The sequence below is a fragment of the Amblyomma mixtum genome, chromosome 6, assembly GCF_055824585.1.
Source record: "Amblyomma mixtum isolate Tamu chromosome 6, ASM5582458v1, whole genome shotgun sequence".
NCBI lineage: Eukaryota > Metazoa > Arthropoda > Arachnida > Ixodida > Ixodidae > Amblyomma > Amblyomma mixtum.
In genome coordinates this window covers 101114003-101127369 of record NC_143017.1, presented here as the reverse complement: position 1 = coordinate 101127369, position 13367 = coordinate 101114003, and the positions used below count along the sequence as shown (strand labels likewise).

At 46.9% G+C, this 13367-nt stretch overlaps 1 protein-coding gene across 2 annotated transcripts in view; it reads right to left on the bottom strand.

The window, feature by feature from the left end:
* Positions 1-13367, bottom strand: part of SPR (G protein-coupled sex peptide receptor) — an 82084-nt gene that overhangs the window by 44543 nt on the left and 24174 nt on the right. The gene's annotated exons all lie outside the window — the stretch shown is intronic.

Here is a 13367-nt window from a genome sequence, read left to right as displayed (position 1 = left end):
ACACCACCCCGACTTAGTTGAAAGCGCGATTGAGGTGTCCACTGACTCATAGAGCCACTTACGCGCGTCTTCCAGTTTTTCAACGTCAATGCCAATTTACCTCATCTACGAGGTGGCCTAAGCTCCAGTTACGCGTTTCTGCTGCAAGGTTTCTAACTCCAACGCGTATTGCTCTAGTGCCGTATTTCTGCCACAACGTTGTCCACACGAACGCATGCAGCGCACATCTCTCTTTCACTACGGCCACATAGGTCAAAGCACGAATGTTATTTTGATAGCAGTGTTATTTGATGAAGAAGATTATGTGCAATGAACGGCGCGAGAGTGTTTTGCAGTTTAACACGAGGCGTGATAGGCTGCGGCCGTAGCTCAGTGCTTTCATGCAGTGGCCAACGAAGCTGCACATCGCCGTGAATTCGAATTCCAGTCGCAGTAACATTTCTTACTTATTTATGGCTTTCCCAAGGTCCAACACAAGCTGAAGTTTCATACAAACTGGTGAGCCGGTTGAACCTCGTGAAGTAGTGCTTTCGCACCAAAATACCTCATATTATAAGAAGGACTCGTAAATTTGATTAATACAGGTCAGACATCAACACAGCAATGTTCATGCAATGTTTTAGTCCTCAAATTCAGTCGTTTTCGGCATACAGCAAAATAAGACCAATAGTGTTGCCTCTAGTATTAATGGATACTAATCCAGGGCATAATTGTCCTAGTACGGACATATACTCAAATTATCTTCGTAAATTATATGATTGGTCTTGCTCCGTTTACAATGATTTATCTCATGAAAATTTTTCCCTCAAGGCAAGATGTCAGGTGCTTTGCTACACTGAGTGAGCTGAGAGAGACGAGATTGTTAGTCTTGCAGCAAACGAAATAATTTTTTTCCCACAGGTTTGATATTCAACGGTTTCGCGCCGGAAAGGCCGCGTAACTTTCCGGTGATTTTTGCTCAAATTTTGTTAAGGGCACTTACTTATTCCTCTTGTTTCGAGACATTTTTTCGATATAATTCATTAACTCTTTTCTTACAGTGGAAAAGTGACCGATTTTGGAGTGTTCTTAAACTAAAATCTTCAAGAATTGTTAAATGAACTGCACATTGTAAAACATCAATCTGCAGCTAATTAATAATACTTCCGAACGAACATATAAACGCCAGAGGTGTGTAACCAACAACACTTGAAAGATTTATTAGTTAAATTTGCTGGCAAACAAAAAAACAATACAATCGAGAAAAAAACAACCCACTGCACTGAGCAAGAAGTTGGTCACAAGAAAATTGAAATATTGAAAAGGTTGTACACGTTCTTAGCCACTATTCTTCTTATTTTCAGATTCGTGCATAATGAGTGCAGATGCGTGCATAATGCAAGAGAAAGCAGTCTCTTGAAGACATGAGGTGGAGGTAGATGTGGTATGTGGGGCACATTACACTTGTTCAGAGTTCTGTTCTTTTTCTTTATGGTAGGACTTGCAGGTCATAATTTTTCCTTTTTTTTTGTGTTGTCAGTGAATGGGTTCTGTGGCGAAAAGTGAACGTGATCTTTCTTGAAATCAGCAGAACAAAAAATCTGGTGGTGCATTTGGTAAAATATTTTGGCGGTATTTTGCAAAGAGCCCAACAACACCAAAAGAAACACCTCTCATTATTTACAAACCAAGCGCACTGCACAAAATTCAGTTTCAGTTCAGTTTCAGTTCCGCAATCGGAACTGAAATCCGGCCATCGATCGCGTTTGCCTAACTCACCGCTACTGATTTTTTTTTCTTGTAAGCCAGCCTGAGAACCGCCAAATGTGCTCAGTGTAGCCTTTCGCCTTTGAGGAGCGCGCGGCAAAACGGACGCCCGGCTCAGCGACCGGTGGACTACGCCCAGGCAAAACTCCGTTTCTCGCGTCGCCTCCTCGCTTGAGAAAATGAGAAACGAAACTGGAAGCAAGGAAATGGAAACAAACTAGATAGCGCAGCTTGTCCCGGAGCGCCATCTTGAATTTTTGGTGGCAAGTTGAAAACGTGGGTCATGTATGACCGACGCCTACCGCACGGTAAGGGAAGATTTAAGACGCTTATTATTTTCATCTCGCTTGAAGCATCGACTGTTCTCAATGATTAAATATTTCACCGCGAAGGATATGAAAAAAACAAGGAAAGGAAGGAAAGGAAGAATTCTGAAAAATATACTATACTGCCCGTTGGCTTCGGTTTATTTCAGAAAATTTATATTTGCTCATTCTTCATTTCTACGCATTACCTGTTATATGGTACAATTTAAGAATACCTGACGGGCTTGGAGCAATGCGGCAGAGCATAATTTGCAAGGCAACAAAAGGGTTCAGCTTTAGGACAGCGCAGTCAGCAATGGATAGAAAATTGATAGATGTAACATTGACAGACAGGAAGCGGGCAGAGTGCGTCTGGGATCAAACACGGATTAATGACATCCTGGTCGAAATCAAGAGGAAGAAATGGGCTTAGGCAGGGCATGCAATGCGATGGCAAGATAACCGCTGGTCGTTAAGAGTAACGGGCTACATTACAGAGAAGGGAAGTGTAGCAGGGGCGGCAGAAGGTTAGGTGGGCGGATGAGATTAAGAAGTTTGCGGGCACAGGGTTAACAGGACATGGTAAATTGGAGAGATAGGGGAGAGGTCTTTGTCTTGCAGTGCACGTAGCTAGGCTAGTAATGACGATGATGATGGTGCTAGGATTCATTCTTGGATATATAATAAACTGCGACAACCTTCGCATTCTTAATCTTTGACTCCGTGGTGTGAGCTTTCAGTGCTCAGTCAAATGAGCTTTTTCACGGCCACCCTACACTGCCATGCTCACGGATAGTATATACTCCATGCTCACATATCTTGGTAAGCAGATGGGGCCGGTGTTTGCGTGCAGATTCCCTGCTTTTCTATCACTAAAAAAAAAAAAGAATCTCGTGCTGATTACTTATTCCGATACTGTAATACTTTGGTTGTGTATCTCTGTCCATCATGCGCGGGAGTAAACCTAAACCACACGTAGACAGAATCAAAGCCAGGGTTGCTAAACTACATATGTGAAAAATAAAAGAAATGAATCTCTACGACACAAGTAGCTGTTCTCTCCATAGCTGCCCACCTATGAGTTTCTGTAGAGATGATGGGAAACTGTTAACGACGGCAACAAGCCGTAGGCCATCCTTTGCTCTTTACTACTATATTTTACTATTAAGCTACTGTGCTCATGAAGTTGGAAAGCAATAAAGTGCCACAACCATAACATTCAAGTGTGCAAAAAGAAAAACGATCTTCTAACTGCTGAAATTGCTTTCTCACCTTCTGCAACCTATAGCAAAGTTCGTCACATTCGACTTGCCTATTTTTTCTTCGACATTTTGGCAAATGCCTTTTTGTTTAGCTTCCTCTCGTTTTCAGCACACTGAAGCACAGAGCCTCTTGAGGTTGCAAAGAAAGACGACACGCTTGAAAGATAACAGAGGGCAGACACTGGTGCGCTGGCGTCTCCACAAACAGCCCTTTTTAGCGTTGCGTTTTTTTCCCTCTTCCTTTGCTCAGCTCTTTGTTTTTTTCCTCTCGAAAGTCATCTGCACGCTGGCCTTTCAGCTACTTTATATATTTCCTTTTCCGGCTGGGTAAGTCACGTTTCGCGTAATTTGGGCTTCAACTTGGAGTTTTTATAATTTTGTTGCTTTAGGACTACGTTGCAGCCGCGTCTGCTTGTGAGGCACTGTTCACTTCGAGCGGTTTTCGGGCAGCGGTGCACTGTATCGAGACAGAAAAATTTGGCTGCACGGGACGCCCGCCCTGTCCCTTCTTCTTCTTCCCTCCGCGGGGCTCAGCTCTGTCAGAGAAACGCAGCTGAAAAAAAAAAAAGAACCAAAGCAGGCAGCGGGAAGCTATTCCCGGGTGTTCGACCCCTTTCCCAACGTCTTCCTCTCCATTTGCTCCGAAGCACAGTAGCGGCGAAAAATTCCCCGTCATTTCAATCTGGCCTGTCATTCCGACGCCTGCCTTCGAAGCTAGAGACGCACCGCGTTGCGAAGAAGTCTCTCCGGCGTGAAATTTTCGGAACAGCTCGCAAGGGCCCCTGGAGAAGCCTCAAGACGCGCGGGAAGCCCCATTAAGCACCCACCACCGGAAAATATGAAAGCCAGCCTCTCGCGGCACCCTTCGGAGCCGTGGCTCCATAGCTGGCGGAGAAATGCTCTGCGTTGTTTCTGTTTTATCAACCATCCCTGCCGAAGTCGAAAACTTTTTGTACTGCATAGGGCGCGAAGGAAAAGATCCGCTGCTATTGTGAGCCTCTTTTTTCATCCTTAACGTGGGCGATTTGAGCATTACGGCGGCGCTCTTGACTGAAGAAACGGCAGCTTAACTTGAAATGCGTTTAGGATCTGCACGACAACAATTCTGACTTGCAGTTGATAGCGCGTAGAATTCTATTCTCCCGTTGCCTTCCGTTTTTATATGCACAGGTCGAACGTCAGCTGCACTGCCGCGCGGCGCTCGAGATGGTAAATGTGAAAGCGTTGGAAGAAAGGAGCGCACCTTAACGCGTCCTCGGGTACGACAAAAGAAAACAGTGCTGCTGCATGGGCGGTTAGGTTCAGAGCTCTGGCGCTCTTGGTGCTACATTTTGTTCTTTGAAGAGCACTATTTACTTAAAAGCGCAGTGTAGGCGAGAAGTGTAAACAAACAGATTGAACACGGGGACTAGGACTACATGGGGATCGCATGGAAAAAATTAATAATTAAGATGTATGCACTAGAGGCACTGAACACGCCATGCCAAAAAAACACACATAGTGGAATGATTACGTGTTTGCTAAGTTATTTTTATGAGATTCTACATTATTCATTTGCAAGAAGCGGAAAAATATTTTATGCAAGTTTATTCGCGCTTCTTTCCTTCCTGATCCCTGCAGCTGTTATTAAGCTCATGAATTTTTGACTGCAGTGCTAGTTCGGCTGTTGAAACTCCGAACATCCTTCGTTTCTCGCGTGCTTTAAGTTAGACTACAGCCTGGGTTTGTCTTCTTAAAGTGCTGCACACCTTTTGCGTACATTTATCTGGGGACAGCAATTCATAACTGGTTCACTCCAAGTGGATCGAACAAAAAAAAGTAAACAAACGTGCTCTTGCGTTTTTTTTGTTTTTTTTTACAGGGAATACCACAAATAGATCAAGGGCTATTATTGTGCATATCCAAGACCTGCAGTGCCACGTGATGTATTCGGGGTTCTGTCTCAGATTTCTCCGGCACAATGTGAAAAACCTGTTTTTCCCTCCGTCTCTACGCGGCTGACCATAAGGCATAGGGACAGCACTGACCGGGCGAGGGGTTCAGCTCCCTAACGGAGGAAGCGAAAGTACCGATGGGAGTGCCACATGGACGGTCACCCGGGTATCCGTGGAGCAGGCGAGGACCTCTTCTGAAACCGTCCGATGTCGCGAGTTTGTGGCCGCACACTCTCGTGAACTCCCGCGACCAGCGCACGGAGAAGCTCGTAAGGTACTGCCGCCGGACTTCTGGTTCGCGGCAACCAAGGGAGAGCAGCTAACTCACGTTTTCTCCCCCGGCAAACGCCCAGGGGTGGCTTTACTCCAGGGCGCCAGTCTTCATGCAAACGTTGGCCACGGAAGTCGCGCCCCCTGCCCAAGCCCGTTAGGTGGAGAAGCATTCTTGAGTAGCCTTCTGGATGGAGGCAGAAGGCTACTCGTTGATGTTTTGTAGCCAGCTGACCCACTCTGTGTATTATTTTCAAGAACAATAAATGGCATCTGAGATACACGTGTAGCCGTTATTCCGTTTTTGTTCCTCAAGCAAAGACCCGCCCGCGGATAGCGGGGAAGACGTTGAAACCGCGGAATGAGATGAAAACTAACACCCCACATTCCCACAACGTTTTGCGCCGCGCGCTCCGTATCTACTATGACACCTCCGTTCTTGAACTCAACCATTGAGGTGAACTTACATTCACGCTCACACAGCAGCCAGACAAAAGTTTTTTTCTTTTTTTAAAAGAGCGAACTGTTGGCCTAGAGGGGACACTAGGTGTGATATCCCAGCACAAAATGATAGAGTGCGACAGAGGGCGAAGGAAGCTTGGAAAGCAATTTTCCGCACTACATAATAAAATAAGAAGCAAACACTCGCATCTTTCTTCCATTTACAGTAGACCAGTTCACTTTGCCGGTCTAATACACCCCTTGCGTTGGCGTAAGGGCGGGAAAGGGCGGAGTTAAAAGCGGTGTCTATGATCGCCGCCGGTCGAGATTAATGAGGGTGCTCGAAATCGCTCCGCCCTATGACCACATTCTCTGAGGCGCAAACGACTACATCATCGCCAAGCGAGAAGGCGCACGCGATGCACGGCTCGCCTTATTGGACAGCGCCATGCCTAGCTTTCATTTTTTCTTGCGTCGGGTGAGCTCGGCACCTGGGTTTCAGACACTTTATGCTCGCCCATGGCCCGTGTGTCTGATATCATCCCGCTATCAAAGATGAGGCCGTCTTGAGCTGAAGTGCCTGATCCACCCTGCGATATTTTTGGAAGCGACTGCGACTCGGCATGTTTTCGTAGCTACTCAAGATGGCGCTGGCAAACATGAGGCTTCCATGTATTCCTTCCGTACCTAGCAAATCTGTCACCGCCCCCCCCCCTCCCCCCCAATGCGTGTTTATAGCGCATTTACTTGAACACACTCCTGAACCTTACCCGTTCCTTTCTTTACCGTCTCTGACCTTTCCCTGCATGGTCAAATTTTCCGAAGCCTATGCCAGTACGAAACATTCGCTATTCACCTGTTCCGCTGTCATTTAAAGTCTTCCATTTCTCACACTCCTCTCCTTCAAAGTGACCAGAGTGGCTAACCTCGCACCCGCTGACGAACCAGTTGGCTTTGGTCACCCTTGTGGACAGTATACTCGAGGTTTATGATGGATCGTAATGAAGTTGTTTTTTTTTTCTCTCTTTCTGCATTTGCTAGGATATACGCTGTGAGGTCCCAAAATGAAAGTGCAAATCTCAGTCTGCCAATTACTACTCACCGGCTAAAACGCAGGTAGCCTATAATTCTCGTTTGCCTTGTGCGCTGAGGTAATATGCTTTATCCTAGCAAGGCCAAGATCCTTAACGATCTTACGGTCAAGTAAAAGTGCCATTTCCGTCTACGACTGGTATCGTTTTTCCTTAACGCTGTATAGCGGGCAGCTAGTTTCATTTAAGGAGGAGGAAGGACTACGCCGAACGAGTAATAAGATTTCTTAATTCGATTGGTTGCAGCCGAGGACAACGATGAAAGACAGACTTCTTCACCCTGCATAAGCTCGTTAGCAGAGTTACTTTTTATTAAAAGGCGTTTCTACTTAAATGCGCAACACCAATGTCAATCGTGTCATAAAACAGTCGAAGGGAGGCATTCGTAGAAGCCTGAGCAATAAATCTAAATGTGCGGCGACCGAGAAAGCCGGCCACCTTATTATCGACATGCTGGAATTCTCGCTTTCTGACTCTCCGCACTCTCCAGACCTTACAAATGTATTTGAACTATTTAAATCATTTTTAACACGATAGCGTTGAGGCTCCTGTTTTGCAGAAAGTGCGTCGTCGTCCGCATTGTCGTCGCATTGTGAGCGAAAAATCTCCGCGAAGAAGCAACCTAGCTGAGCCACGTTACCATGTGGCGTCATCACAACCTGCCCACCGGATTCTAAGCAAACGGACCACCGTGGCAGGTGGAAGTTGAATTAATAATTGGTTGCCAGAGGCTCCTCTGTGTCTCACAACCCCCTTCGGTGGCCTATCTGCCAGCGCAACGAAGCGGCACATCGCTTAATCGCTGCACCACTGCACCAGCAGTGTTATCAAGACTCCCAGCGATCAGGACGACCCATTTGCTACACATTTGTGGGTGGCCCGTAAAGGCCACCAACATCGGAGATATATTCGGACTCTCTTCACGAAATCTGGTTGGGTTTGGTTTGGTTTGGTTTTATGGGGTTTAACGTCCCTTAAGCGACTAAGGCTATGAGAGACGCCGTAGTGGAGGGCTCCGGAAATTTCGACCACCTGGGGTTCTTTAACGTGCACTGACATCGCACAGTACACGCGCCTCTAAATTTCTCCTCCAAAGAAATTCAACCGCCGCGGCCGGGATCGAACCCGCGTCTTTCGGGTCAGCAGCCGAGCACCGTAACCACTGAGCCACCGCGGCGGCTATCTTCACGAAATCTGATGCGTCCCAAATGGCTAAAAAAAGATTTCCTTCCGAAGGAACGTATCGGCTATAGAGCTTGCCGATTTATCGCTACCAATTGCTTACTCAGTCGACCCACACGTCAGATCAAGACACGTACCCAGAATTCCTCGCCATCTGGAAACACTTTATTACCGACTTCGCGTGAACACTGCATTTACAAACGGCTGCGATACCGTTTCGGTCAAATGAACAGTCCGCTTTGTGACAGCTGCGACTCGATCGAAAAAGTGGAGCATATGCTGCTTGAGTACCCTGGATATGCTGATGAGCGTGCAAACTATGAACATTGCATGGAGAAGCTCTCCCCAGTGCCTCTGACAATGGACAGTGTTTTAGGTCCCTTAGGCCACCATAAGAAGCGAGACACGCAATGAACTTTTTATTTGGATATCTAAAGGACAGTGGACATATTGACAAGCTCTACTTTTACCTTGCATATTAGCCTCAACCGTTTCTGACGCTGTGAGCTTTGTTGCCTCATATGTTGGACTATGCACTTCATCATTTTATATATGACATCATTACTCTCCGATGCACCTTAGTACGTCTTTAATTGCCGCATTTTATCTTCCTCCCTTTTTGCTTTATTTTACCTGCTCCCCACCGCTCTCCTTCTGCATTTATCGCCCAAATTCTCTTCCTCACGCAGAATAGCGTGTCAGTAATTTTTCAACGCCGGCTAAAATGTCGGTTCTTTAATTAATGTGCTTCTGCCTGTGAATTTAGATGATTATTATTACGATAACCATAGTTGACTATCCCTGTGGAATGTTCGCTATCTGCGGGCTCTTCGAAGTCCGGCCTCAGAAGACAGGATGGCTCAACCACATTCAAGGGAAATTACGCGGGCCCACATTATACTTGCCTTGCAGCGGTTCGATTCAATTCAGTGACTGCGTTAGTATTTGCTCGTACGATTTGTAAGCACACGTGTCAGAATTAAACCAAGAAAGTAGTGGGGACGGGTGGAAGATCGCTGCCGGTTGCCATAACCCCCCCCGCCCCCCCGCCCCCCCCCCCCCCACCCCCTTCTACTCGCTTCCATGGGACCATCTCATTGCAGTGTATGAAATGTAGGACTGAAGCGGTCCGTGTTTTTATTAAGGGAGCGATGACACTCGGGAGTGGCGTCATTTGCATCAACGGGTTCATTACAAAAGTTGTAGCACCGGCGCCAACACGAAACGCCAAATTGACGGCGAGGAAGTAGCCCCGCGGAGAACAAATGATCTCGTTAGCATATATACGAGGTGCGGCCAGGATTGCCTCCTTGTATTTGGTGCACTGCAGAGAGTATTTCTTTTGGGTTAGCTGTGTTTTGGTGCGCAGTCTTGTGGAAACGAGGCGGTCAATTGGCAGAGTAGAAACGAAGCAAAAATGTGCTATCTGTAGAGCATACCGCGTGCGTAAGTTTGACCGAGAGAGAAAAAAATTACGCTATGCAGCGGCCATTTCGGGACTCCGTTCTGAGCGCGCCCTGTATGCATACATTATGCACCTCGAAAGCTCAACTTTATTTCCCGTGTGTTGTGGTAGACACACTCCATTTAATGCCGTGTAGAAACTAGCCGAAAAGTGGGGGAGAGAGAGCCGTTTTTTTGGAGGGAATAATATTTGGCTAGGTGCACCGCTTTGACTTCAGCGCCGCTGCATATGATTACCCATCCCAGTACGCAGTCTCACCTAGATAGGCGCGACCGCTAGGGCCTGAATGGGATTCTCCATGGCGTTTCGTATACAAACTGCTTCCTCCACAAAATCGAATTTTAACAGCAGTCGACTATGTTTGGCTTGTGGAGTGCGCGAGAACCTTGAACACTTGGCTTTAAGCTGCCGTAATTTGCTTAGTCCCGCAGGACAGTGGAGATTCATTTGGGCGTCCTACAAGAAAGTACCCTGTACCTGGTGCGTATGCTTTCAACCTGCGTCACGTGTAACAAAAGACTTGTTAAATCTGCTTAAGGGCACGGGTACGATACGAACCTCCTGAAATTCCTGCGTGTTTGTGTAATCCCGCTAGTGTTTTGTTGGTCCCCAAGCAACTCAGACTATGAGGGACGCCGTAGTGAAGGGCTCCGGAAATTTCGACCACCGGGGGTTCTTTAACGTGCACTGACATCGCACAGCGCACGGGCCTCTAGAATTTCTCCTCCAAAGAAATTCAACCGCCTCGGCCGGGATCGAACCCGCGTCTTTCGGGCCAGCAGCCGAGCGCCGTAACCACTGAGCCACCGCGGCGGGGCACTAGTGTTTTGTGTGCATCTGTTTCGCTTCACCTTTTTTTTTACAGTGGAAGCCGTTAGAGCTACGGTTTATCCATGTGGACTTACATTCTACCGTGTAATATACAGCATCAGCCCAACACTATTCACTTTGTGTTATTTAATTTAGCTTTATTACTAATTCAATTGAATTTGCCACCAGCCACAATTGGCAGGTTGTAGAGAGGAAAATGGCCATCTCTACGTTTAGGAGAGAGAAGAAAGATAGAGGGAGAGAGGTGACGGGTAGCTCAGTGGTTCAGGAGGTTATGGCGAGAGTGCACGAATGCGCAACTGGAAGATAGAACCAAGGGGGTGGCTACCGTGAAAGGAGGCGGTCGTGACGAGGGCTGAGAAATGGGCAGCCTGAGGGTGGTTACACGGCAGAATGCAGGGCTCTAAACCAAAGCTATAAGAGTTTTTGCTGATTCATGCGCTAAGTTGGTAGGCATAGCTCCGCAATTTTTTTTTCTCTCATCTGGAGTAGCCTGCCAAATAGACTACCAGGCAGGTATCTCCAGTAGTCATTTATGTGTGCGTCCTTCTCCTCCTCCATCCCAAAAGAATTGCAAATCTCTCTTGATGAGCAACCGGGCATTGGGGTTAAATCTCTCTTTCCTGTTTATAAACACTAGCTATGTTAGGCTCTTATGTATGCCCATTCATTTCTCCTCAATTTCTACAAAAATGTGCAGCACGTTATTTGTTGCATTGTATAAAAAAAAATTCGTAGTTATTTACAGTGGCGTGCGCGTCTCTAACTTGAGAAGGGTTCAGTATGTAGCGCTAACATCTTGTGCAACTCAACGGGGCATATTGAAGCACCTTGAGCCAGCAGCCTCTCTAGTCAGCGTCTGTCTGCTGCTGCTTAGGCGGCTTCGGCATCGCTCCACTCAGTACCTAATCATGTTGAAGAATGCAAGAGAAATACCAGCTGTCGTCTCGAGGCCCTTCGAGCGGCAGAGATTTTTTAAGCTCAGTGGTATGCGCCGTTTGATGTCACGTGCGAAGCAATTCATTCAGGACAAATCATGTACTTCGTACAACCGCTTAGCAGATATATGACAAGGATGTGAAAGCAATTTGAAGCACATCTGGTAATCAAATTTTTTTTCCACCCATGCCTGTCTCTATTTCTCACTTTTTTCGATCAGTGCGATGAGCTGACATGAACTGCATAAGCCGTGCCTTGGGAGCGGCATCCCGCCAAATGTTTTGGATAAATTTCTTCTGCACATGAACACCTGTCTGGGGCTGTACAATAACACCGTCAGGTTAGAAAGAGTTTGCGCTTTACGAGGGCCTTAAAGTCAATTCTCATTATGTAAACTGGCAGGTAATTAAGTTCGGCAGGTTTAAACGTTTCTCTTGCTTTGATGCTTTGGGACAGAGGTGCCAACGTGTCGGTTATTCGCCTTGCTGACGGTTACCAATGTAAGAATGCCAGTCTACGTGAGATGTTGAGGGGCGATTTCTGTTCCCCCCCCCCCCTTTTCAATTTCCACGTGTCGCTTTACTCTGTACTCAACATCCTGTCGTCTCGCTCACTCGAAGTAATTTCCGGCTTCAGATCATATTTCTTCTGAAAGGCAGTTGAGCGTCAATAGTAGACTCATATCCTCCTACCGCTTCCACTCCTCCTCGCTCCAGCACGCATGGTAACAAAACAAGAACAAACAGGAGTACTTATGCATGCATAGAAAATCTCGAATTCAAGAGTTCGTTATTCGGTTGAACGGATCGATCTCCAACGGCCTCCATTCCTTTTGTTCCATTTATTTTCTTGTGATCACAGGAACAGGAGACGCTCACGCCCTCTTCAGGCGCGTCAGTGCCCGTCAGACACGAAAAAGGCTTTGTTCACTCACACAAAAGAAGATGCAAATGAAAACAAACAAGCTCAGAGGAAGAAGACATAGGCTTAAAGGGACGAATGGCAGTCTTTGAGGCTAACGGGCAACGCTAAGAGCCGCAGCCTGCCCAGATTTCTGGAAAAGAAAAGCCTCCACGACCTACTTCAGCTTATAAACAGATTCATCTTGTGCCACCTGGAAAGTCCTCGAAAAAAAAAAGTGAATCAAATACTTGAACAGAGCTGACGTTTGAAAAATGTGAGATCACTGCACAGCAGCTGAGGACTACAGCGAGGCTCTCTCGAGCGGAAACAATTTCTAGGCCCGTACTTGGAATGAGGCGTCTAGAGACGAGGAACCCCATTGCCCAGCCGAACCCTTTCGAGGCGCGCTCAGTGGTACGGTTGACGTATTCCGCCTTTTCTGCTGAGCCATACTGAATGCATATGAGGCTTCTGGGCGCACTGAAGCTCAGTTTGGAGCCGTGATGTCATTCGCTGCTTAAAGTTTGCCTGCTTCGACGAGGCACCGTCAACACGCATTGCACGGCAGCTTTTTTATTTCATTTTTTTAATTTGCTCAACCCTACTGGACTTTATATATGTGCCTCCACCTCACAGCTGTGTGTGCTTCGATGGCGCTAACTTTGACGGGAACAAATAAGCTTAAATAGTGAACTCCGTTATGCTTATGGTGTCCTAAGGCGCGTGCTGCTTTGGCGTACGCGTCCAATGAGTTCTCAACCCAGGCGGCAAGAAGTATCCCCCCTTTCAAGTAAGGAAAGCTGCCAAGCAAAGTTGGAAGGCGGAAAGGAAGTTTCATTGTTTTTGTTACGTGTCAGGAGAATGCGTTCTTTACCTGCAAGAACGAAAAGTCGCGAGGCAAAACGCCAGTTTCAACGGCGACTTTCGATAACTCTGTACTGAAGTCTCAAATATGGGACTTCATCACCATCAGAGCCTGACAACGTACACTGCAGGGC